The 10,466-nt window shown below is 42.8% G+C and overlaps 1 pseudogene; it reads right to left on the reverse strand.

Annotated features, from left to right (window-relative positions):
- Positions 1 to 8,803: 8,803 nt before the first annotated feature.
- LOC104662042 lies at positions 8,804 to 9,115 on the reverse strand (annotated as a pseudogene).
- Between the last annotated feature and the right edge of the window lie 1,351 nt (positions 9,116 to 10,466).

The raw sequence follows: 10,466 nt of genomic DNA on the forward strand, positions 1-10,466 counted from the left end.
GGATATTGGGTAGAAAATTGTCTGACAAATGAGGCGCAAGCAACTTGTCAAGAATCAGAAATGGCAAGAAGATAGGTAATCTGACTATGAGTGAATTGAGAGATAATGAAGGAAGGATCTCCTCCCCAGAGTTGTCGACAGCGATGCCGTCCTTTGATGATCAATTTAGCTAAATGGTTGATATAAGTAGTCAAGCGTTTAGATGTTTTGTTGGATAAAAAAATCCATTTTAACAGCCGATTTGTTTGATGAATCATTCCTGTGGGAGAATGTAAAGTGTGAAATAAACACAAGGAAAGGGGAACGTGAGGAAGGATATAATGTAAATGGGCTTTTTGAAGCTGCTCTTCTACCAGCTGGAGTTCCTGTAAAGCCAAAGGAGTTAAATGACGTGGGCTGTTCAAGTGACTGTCTCCTTCTAGAATAGAAAAAAGATGTTGTAATTGATACGATGGTATTCCTAAAACAGGATGCATCAAATTAATGTCTCCTAAAAGCTTTTGAAAGTCATTTAATGTTTTTAAATGATCACATCGAATTTGAATCTTTTGGGGTCGAATATTTTGTGCTCCCAAGGTATAACCTAAATATTGAATAGGAAAATCCACTTGAATTTTTTTTTTTTAATCACAAAGACAGGGGAATTCCATGGAGAAGTATTAGGCTCTATATGACCTAAGGATAATTGTTCCTGAACTAAGTTTTCCAAGGCCTTAAGCTTTTCACGTGTTAAAGGCCACTGTTCAATCCATATAGGAACATTAGTTTTCCACGTCAAAGGAAGGGCTTGAGGCTGCTGAACAGTGGCTATATGTTTAAAGATTTTTCAAGGGGATTGTAGCCCATGCGGAACATCATATTCTTGGCAGAATTAGAGACATGAGGAATAGAAACAAAAGCTCCAAATTGTTGTCATAAATCTCGCCCCCATAAGTTTAGGGCAATAGGAATAATATAAAACTGGACTTGGGCCGTTTGACCATCTGGCCCTCGACAACTTAAGGATTGAGAACTTTGATACACCTCAGAGGTGGAACCTAATTCGGTAAGAGAAACAGCAACAGGCTGTTTAGGCCACTGTAAAGGCCATTGGTTGGAGGCAATAATGGAAACATCAGCTCTAGTGTTGATCAACCCCTGAAAAATTTTTCCCTCTACTTCGAGGGGAAATAAGGGTTTTTGTTGAGTTACTAAGGTTTCCCAAAAAATATGTTTACTCATGCTTCCAAAACCTCCGGTTCTTTCTTGCCTCTGTGAAGGAAATTGAAAATGGGGTAATAAAAGGAATTGTGTAATTCGTTGCCCCTCTTTTAAGGATATGGGCTTATGAGCCTGTGCCATAATTTGAATTTCCCCTTTATAATCAGAATCTATAACACCCAGATGAACTTGTAAACCCTGTAGAATGCTACTGCTGCGTCCTATAAGCAGTCCAACAGTATGTGATGGTAATGGCCCAAAAACACCTGTAGGCAATTTAACAATCCCCATTTCTGGGGTGAGTTCGATGGCCTGCAAAATGGCAACATCAGCAGCAGCGCTACCAGAAGTAGCAGAGAAAAGCTGAGCTACTGAAAATTGGGAGTTAACATTGATTGACTGGCTTGCTGATGCTGGACCCCCGAACTGACTGGAAATTGCAAATGAAGAGGGCTTGTATTGTTGTTGGGGCCCCAAGCTGAAGGGCCCCTTTGCAAGTTTCCCAATCCGGAGGTTAAAAGATTACCATCTTTGTCCACCTTAGAGTGACATTCATTAGTCCAGTGTCGCCCTTTGCCACAACGACCACAGGGCTCAGTGGGAAGCTTTTTAGATCCTACTCTTGAGGAGTTGCTCTTATTAGATAGTTTACGGCACTCCTTTTTAAAATGACCAGTCTTTCCACATTGAAAACAAACTCCCTTTTTCCCCATGAGTGCCTTAGATAAAGCTCCAGCAAACAACTGAGCGTTATAGGCAGCCCCTCCCACTCCTACACAGGCTCTAATAAAATCTTCTATTTGTAAGTTTCCAGTAGCCTTTAGAGGACGCAACAACCTCTGACATTTCTGATTAGCATTCTCAAAAGCTAGTGTGGTTACCAGGATTTTGCCTGTAGCCCCACTACCCACAGTCTTTATGACAGCATCTTGGAGCCGAGCAACAAAATCAGGATAAGGTTCATTGGCACCCTGCAAAACCTTAACAAAAGACAAGGCAGTTTCCCCCGATGGTTTTACTTTACACCAAGCCTTTAAAAACAGTCCTTTAACTTGTGATAATGCCACGTCATCGAGTCCAGATTGAGCCGCTATGGTAGCAAACTGACCAGTACCTGTTAATTGCTCCTCTGTTGGCCCTGGAGGATTTCTAGCAGCATTACGGCGAGCCTGTTCTTTGGCATCTTTCAGCCACCAACTGCGTAGCTGAAGCCACTGAGAGCGGTCCAAAACAGCCTTCCCCAAGGTCTCCCAATCAAGAGGCAAAAACAAATTCTCAGAAGAGAAAGAATCTAAAAGCCCCATGACAAAAGGAGATTGAGGGCCATAATTAGCAACAGCTGCTTTCATTTCTTTAAGGAACTTAAATTGAAGGACATTATACTGCACATTCACACCTCCTTGAGGATATTGAGCATCAGGGCCAAAAGGTTGCCTAATAATGGGGAACAATTGTAGAGGATCCTCATCTTCTTGAGAATCCAATACCTCAATTACAGCTTTAGCAGTAGAAGTGGGGACAGCAAAAACTGTGCCTGAACAAGGCAGCATTTCCACCGGCGGTGGCGGTGGGGAAAAACTGTCCTCCTCCTCCACCTTGGGTGCCGATGGGGGTGGATGGACCACAGGAAAAGTAAAAACAGGAGTGGGTGGAGGAGAAGGCTGAGGGGGAGATAACTGTAATTGTAAAATTTGTTGTAACAATTGAACAACCGGCTGAAGCTCCTTTTGAATTCCTGATTCTTTTTCATGAGACACATTATCACACAAAGGACCTTCTCCTCCAGTTACGGGATTATCTAAAGGAGGGGAAATGGCTATCGGAGACTTCAAAGACTCCTCATCCCCACCTTCCCCTTTTTCAGAGTCTATCTCTAAGAGCTCCAAAGCTTAGGTAATAGAAGCACAAAGGGCCCATAAAGGTGCTGACATTACATCACTGCGCTGGTGTGCTTGATGAAAGGGTCTTAACAACCTGTTGCCACTCTTGTTTATTTAATTGTACTTCAGTTTGATATTGAAACCAAGAGCAATGTTGTTCCACATGAGCAAACAATTTCCGCAAAGTTCTCTCTTTTGCATCAACCCCAATAGAAAGTAAAAGCCCTTGTAATAATCTTAAATATTCTGAGGCCAAGGAACTGGAATTCCCCATAATGAAAGCTTAAGAAGATTCCCCTTAACAATCCCCGGGTTTTACCCGCTCCTAGGGGGTTCCCCTTCTTGTTCCCCGCTACTCACCCGTGTGGGCCCTGCTCACTGCGCCACTTATTGAGGACCGCGATGGTGGTGGTGGAGAATGAACAGACACAAGAGACAAAGACAAACAGAGAACATGGCGGCCGTGCCTAGAGCCTCCACCTCACTTTATTTATACTCCATAAATCCCACGTCAGCAAAAATAACACAATGCAAAACAAACTTTCTGCACCCAGATGTAACCTTCTGCTTAGTTCCTTGTCTCTACGCTCTTTGTTATTTGTCTGCCTTCTTGGTGCCTACTAGAGTTCATTAAAAGTTCAACTAGAGATACTGTCCTTGACTACTGGAGTTCATTAAAAGTGCAACTAGCTAGAGATACTGTCCTTGAGCCTTATCTATTCTTAGCATATTGTTTTCAATGGCCCCTGCACTGGAATTTGGTGTTTTATTGCTACAAAAAGTCTCTTTTTGTTTTTTCATTTCTAAGATCTCTGTTTTAATGTTAATGCTGGTCAGTTGTGCCTACATTCCCAAGAGGAGAGGGTAGAATGATGAGGCATATCTGATCCCACCTTCCTATCATGACCTGAACTAGATTTTCAGGTTTATTTTGGAATGCCCTTGGCCGAGAAGGGGGATCTATTGGTCAGTTAGGGGGCTTTGAATTTTATTTTTTGTTTATAGAAAGCAAGCATGGGAGAAGTAGAAATATATACATCTGAAGTCTGTGATGGGGGCTGAGCTAGAGAAACAGATTCAAGAGTCAGAATTTATGTATTTATGTATTGATTCACTCAACAAATGCCTATGGGGTTCTTTCTATGTGCTCAGCACATTTTAGGGGAGCAGTGTTCTCCTTTCACTGCAGCTTTAGCCCATAGATAATTAGACTTACTGGGGGAGTGCTAGGGAGGGTGCTTTGTCTCTTCTCACCAAACCCTCATTCACTCCTTATTAAAAGACAGAGAAAAGGTTAATCTAAACTTGAAATTAATAGGCAGCATTTTACTGTGGGTAGGGCCACTGTATTAATGGTGAGTGTCATTAGTGACATGCCCTCTTCTTCCTCCCACTTTCTGGACCTATGCTGCTGGCAGGTTAGGGTGTCAAGGACTTTCAACTGTGTGAAGGGTGGTCCTTCCCTTTCTCTGCTCTGTCTTCCCCCATCGAACAGATTGGCTGGGCCAGTTGTAAACTGCAAAGCAACATCAACTCAGAGTAAAGCTTTGGAGGGAAGCATGTTCTTTCTGGGGTGGTCTCTCTGTTCCTGTGTCTGGGCTGGCAAGGTAGACCTCTGATTCTCATCCACATGGGTAGCTGTGTAAGTGGACCCAGGGTTGCCATGCAGTGCTGGCCTTGGTTGCTCAACTACTCCAGGCATAGCTGAGTCTCAGGGCTGAGAAGCAGGAGGCATCACCATGATCCTGAGCCTAAGCTGTTTTTTTCAATCCAGCTTCTACCAGAGCTCTGCTCTGTTAATGCCATTAATAAACAGTGTGTTTTATTTGGCTAGTGATCCTCGTAGGCATACTCCATCAGCCATGGCCTTGAAATTGGAGAGGGGAGAGTGGCAGTTCAAACCTCTACTGCCACTAAAATAACACATAGGTTACCTGAAGCCTTGGAAGTAAATATGATACCCAGGGAGCATATAGAAAATGAGAAAAGATGAAAAAAAGATGACAGAATCCTCAGAAAAAAACCCACATTCAAGGAGCAGGCACTGGATCATAGGAATCCACTGTGAAAGAAGAGTTAGGGTAGAAAGTCTGATGGAAACTGGCTCACAGGGACTGTAGACATGGACACCATGGGAGATTTATTACTCCTCTTGTTTTCATCTTTTGTACTTAAAAAATCATTTTAACAAGGAGCAATAGTAATTTCATAATATTAAAAAGGGACTTAGGAAAAAGTCAGATGGAGAAAGAGCTTAGCAGCATGAATCAGGCAGAGGAAAAACCCTTTGGAATAATTGTTTAAGATGTTAGGTGATCCTAAAATATTGCTGTCTCCCTATGACCTTAAGGAAAGATAAATCTCCCTTCCATCCCAAGTTGTGATGAATAAACCCACACCTCAATTGCATGTACATTAATTGCACTTCTTCGGCAATCAACACATGTATGAAGCAAATATGGATTCTGAAAACATTCACGAAGTGAGGAACCACAGATCAACCTATCGATCCATGTGAGAAGCCATCTGGCGGAAAGTAAAGTCTGAGGTCAGGAAGCACACCTCAAGGAGGTAGAGGCAAAGGGGAGAAGAAACCTGGAGGGACTAAGAGCAGAAGAAATGTATTTGTTCATTCAGCAAATACTCAATAAGTGTCTGTTATGTGTCAGGTTCTAAGTGAGGTATTGGGAATGCAATGGTCAACAATATTAATGTGGTTTCTGTCCTCAACAACCTTCTGTATTAGGGAGGATGCAGGCAAGTGAAAATAGAGTTGCAACAGAAAGATAAATGCTCTGATGGATCATTGCCATGGGAGCACTTAAAACCCCCAAAGTTAGAACCCATTTATGCCTAGTGTTCCATTATTGGAACTCTAAGTATGTGGGTGTTTTTTTTTTTTTTTTTTTTTTTTGAGATGGAGTCTTGCTCTGTTGCCCAGGCTGGAGTGCAATGGCATGATCTCAGCTCACTGCAACCTCCTTCTGCCTCCCACGTTCCAGCAATTCTCCTGCCTCAGCCTCCTGAGTAGCTGGGATTACAGGTGCACACCACCACACCCGGCTAATTTTTGTGTTTTTAATAGAGATGGGGTTTTACCACATTGGCCAGGCTGGTCTCCAACTCCTGACCTCATGATCCACCCACCTCGACCTCCCATATGTGGGAGTTATTTATATCCTACTGCTCAAGATCATTGCCAGGGTCTGATTGTGAAAATTCAAAAAAGTGCAACCTCAGGCATAAATGGGTTAAAGGGTCTCAGACAGGCCGGTTGTGGTGGCTCACTCCTGTAATCCCAGCACTTTGGGAGGCTGAGACAGGTGGATTGCTTGAGTCCAGTAGCTTGAGACCAGACTGGACAACATAGTAAAACCCCATTTCTACAAAAAGGAATATGAAAAGTGGCCAGGTTTGGTGGTGCATGCCTGTAGTCCCAGCTACTTGGGAGACTGAGGTGGTGGGAGGATTACTTGAGGCGGGGAGGCAGAGGTTGCAGTGAGTCAAGATTGTGCCACCACACTCTGGCCTGGGTGACAGAGCGAGACCCTGTCTTGGAAAAAGAAAAAAAAAAAAAAAGGAAAGGATAAAAAGGACCTAAGACAGACCTGGATGAGAGATGAAGGAGGAGGTAGTGGTGATGGTGGTGGTGGAGGTATGCATATAACTCTGCCACTGACCTTACCTTTCCCCAGCTATATACCTGGAGAGGCTTCTTAGGACAAAAAGGTAACATTTTCCCCCAATAACTGTGCTTATAAAATTATGATGCCTCAGCATAGATACATTGATGTTTCTGTGACTGAATAGAGAAATTACTGTTATATTAATAAAAAAAATAGCTAAATATTATGTATCCTCACCCAACATCTGAATACACCATTCAATGCTGCTGGAGAAGCCTCCTTCACTTTAGAAGCTGTGTGATTCCCATACGTAAACTGTATGAGAAGCTATGTTATGGACAGAGGCTGGTGGATGCCAAGACAGACCACCGCATGGCAGCTGTAGCTGATTATAGCCTGTTAAATTTGTAAAGACACACGTCATTATACCACTCTGCTTCAGCGAAGCCATGCATTCTATTCTTGAATGTTTGGGGCCTGAGTTCCCCCAAGGTTTCAGCTCTGAGGTGGCACGTCTCATTGTTGTGTAGGGAGCCAGGGACATCAGAGTGATATCTCCTTGGCTTAAAAATGGGGAAAATTGGATTAGCAAGGGATTGAAACAAAAGACTGAGTTTAAAATATGTAGTCCTAAAGTTTTATTCTCATTGTTATATGGCCCTGAGCCTATAATCTGCTAAAATTCCAAGTGGCTCATGCCTGTAATCCCAGCACTTTGGGAGACCCAGGTGGGTAGATCACCTGAGGTCAGGAGTTTGAGACCAGTCGGACTAACATGGTGAAACCATGTCTCTATTAAATACAAAAAAATTAGCTGGGCGTGGTGGTCCTTGTCTGTAATCCCAGCTACTTTGGAGGCTGAGGCAGGAGAATTGCTTGAATGTGGGAGGCAGAGGTTGCAGTGAGTCAAGATCGTGCCATTGCACTCCAGCCCAGGCAACACAGTGAAACTGTGTCAAAAGAAGAAGAAAAACATCCCAATCCAATTGGTGGCAAGTTTTTTATTAGTTAAATGTGGAAATTAGTACATGTAAAATGACACCAGGCCACCTACATGAAGGGCTCACCTCTGTCCCATGGGCTTAGAGATGCAGAGAGGTTTAAGGGAGAACATGACATAAGACCTTACGTCTCTGGGCCACGTGGTGTAGGCTGGGGGAATCTCTGAGAAGGCTAGAACTGTAGAGTTGTGAGCATTTAACGGGAGAATGCTATGAGAGCATTTAGAATATATAATAAGCACTCAATAAATGTTCTTTTTCTGTTTCCTAAAATCTTTTCCCTCATCACCGTGGCCCTCAGATCCTTCCAACTCTTCTGCCAACCTGTTTGGGGATATAGAACAGGCTTTGTGGAAACAGGACTATGATAACAGGGCCACAGTTTCTACTCTGGCTTCAGGGCAAGGACATAGTTTTCTCAAACTAAATGATGGTTCTAGAGTATTTTAAACCTTGAACAGAAGTATCTCTCAGATTTTTTTTTTTAATATTAAAAATGTAATACTTTATTGAGGGGTTGAGATGCCACTGTGAGACAGGATAGAAATTTAACCATGAAGGCCTTTCAGTGGCTCATCCAAGGCCACAGAGCAAATAAAAACCATGTCCATCATATAGAACATCTGAATGGGGTGCCAGAAAAGTCACAACTCAGAGTGTCAGTGATTTTTTTTTTTTCAAGAGCACAAATCCACGTTTATTTATTGACTTTTCTTTTTTCTTTTCTTTCTTTTTTTTTTTTTCTTTCTTTCTTTTTTTTTTTTTTTGAGACGGAGTCTCACTCTGTGGCCCAGGCTGGAGTGCAGTGGCCGGATCTCAGCTCACTGCGAGCTCCGCCTCCCGGGTTTACGCCATTCTCCTGCCTCAGCCTCCCGAGTGGCTGGGACTACAGGCGCCCGCCACCTCGCCCGGCTAGTTTTTTTGTATTTTTTTAGTAGAGACGGGGTTTCACCGTGTTAGCCAAGATGGTCTCGATCTCCTGACCTCGTGATCCGCCCGTCTCGGCCTCCCAAAGTGCTGGGATTACAGGCTTGAGCCACCGCGCCCGGCCTATTGACTTTTCATTAGTTTAAATCCTCGAGGGGTACAGCATCACTCAGATTCTGTGTCCAGTAGCATTAGCAGGAAGATTGCTTGGGAATTTGACACGAACCAGGCCACTGTTTCCGTGGGCCGGAGTTGCCTTTCCCCAGATGACTCTGGTTTTGTTTGGTTTGCTGCCAGAAGTCACTGTGTTGTTCTTTGCTTTGTATACATAAGCGTATCTCTTGCCCAAATAGAATGCTGTTTCATCTCGGGCATAAACACCTTCAATATTTAGAAGAGCTGTGTTCCGGAGCTCCCTTTGGTTCCAGAGACTCCGCTTATAGCTGGCAAAAATGGCCTTGGACCACAGCCTTCTCGACATAGTTCCTTTTAGAAGTCCTGTTCCCTGCAGGCCTCTACAGGAGCCAAGATGGCGGGAAGAGCAATGATTTGTAACTCCTGGGTATACAGTAATGTAAGTAAGGGTCCCAAACCCTGTCCTTCGCAGGTGTTCGAGTCAGAGTCCAGGTTCCTCGCAGTCAGATTTCTGCCCTTGTGGTTGTGTCTGCTTCAGCTGTCGTCTGTGAGTGTTAAGTTGGGATTTCTCTTTTCCTCAGCCACCGGAAGTGCCTGGCTTTCCTCACACACGTCACATCAGGTCACCCCATCAAGGCCCAAGGACAGATCATTGGGATGTTGTGTGTAAAAGAGCAAGGCCCTCATTTATTACAGTGTTTGTTCCCCTCCCTCCTTTCTTCCCTCCCTTCCTTTCTCGTTTGAAAAACAAAATAAAGGAAGGAACATCAGAATGATATCTCCTAGGCTTAAAAATGGGAACGCTGCATGAGTAGGGGATTGAAATGAAAGACTGAGATTAAAATATGTATTTTTCTCACCTAAAAAAGAAAATAAAGCAGAAACAATTTGGAAGAAGTAGAAAGATAGCTGAGTTAGGAACCTAAGTTCAGCCATTTCTATTGCTAAGTGCCAAATGTAGCTCTTCATTTCTTAGAAGTGAAGAAAAACTATTTAAGCAGTCCAAGTGTAGAAAATGGGCTATCTTAGCAAGCTGGAAATAATACATTTGTGAGTAATTCTAATCCTGCAGAATGTATTTTAGAAGATTTAATGAGAGAGAGATAAAAAGTGTGTCCTAGTTCTCATCATCTTCATTTCTTCATTCCTTCTTTCCATCAATCACTATTTGTAATTAAATAAGATTGCATATTTTCTTGTTTGTTGTCCTCTTTTCAGATCAGACTATAATCTTCTTGAGGGCAGGAACTATGCCCACATTGTTTACTACTGGATACCCAGGGCCTAGCACAATGACTTTAAATAGAGTAAATGCTCATAACTTTCGGTGAACACGAGTGAATAAAAAATTTTGAAATGGTACATTTTCTGATAACATACACAGGCAAGTAAACGCAGTCAAAAGAACTCCATCAAGAATGAGATCAAGAATGACATTACCTCAGATGTTACAATTTAAGAGATCTAAGACCAATAGTAGCTTAGCAGCCTATATTTGGTTTTGCCTATCAGTCTGTTTCCAAAGGAGCTAAGATACTGAAGAGTAAACAATTAAGAAGGCATTGCCAAATAATATAGCTAAATCTCTCCTACACGTGTAACTTATGGAACTGAATATCACATTTGTGTCATTTTTTACAAAGGGATTCACAGACCAGCCCCCATAGAATTTTTCTGTCTTAGGTGGAAAGACAGGG

Source organism: Rhinopithecus roxellana, chromosome 16 (genome assembly GCF_007565055.1).
Source record: "Rhinopithecus roxellana isolate Shanxi Qingling chromosome 16, ASM756505v1, whole genome shotgun sequence".
NCBI lineage: Eukaryota > Metazoa > Chordata > Mammalia > Primates > Cercopithecidae > Rhinopithecus > Rhinopithecus roxellana.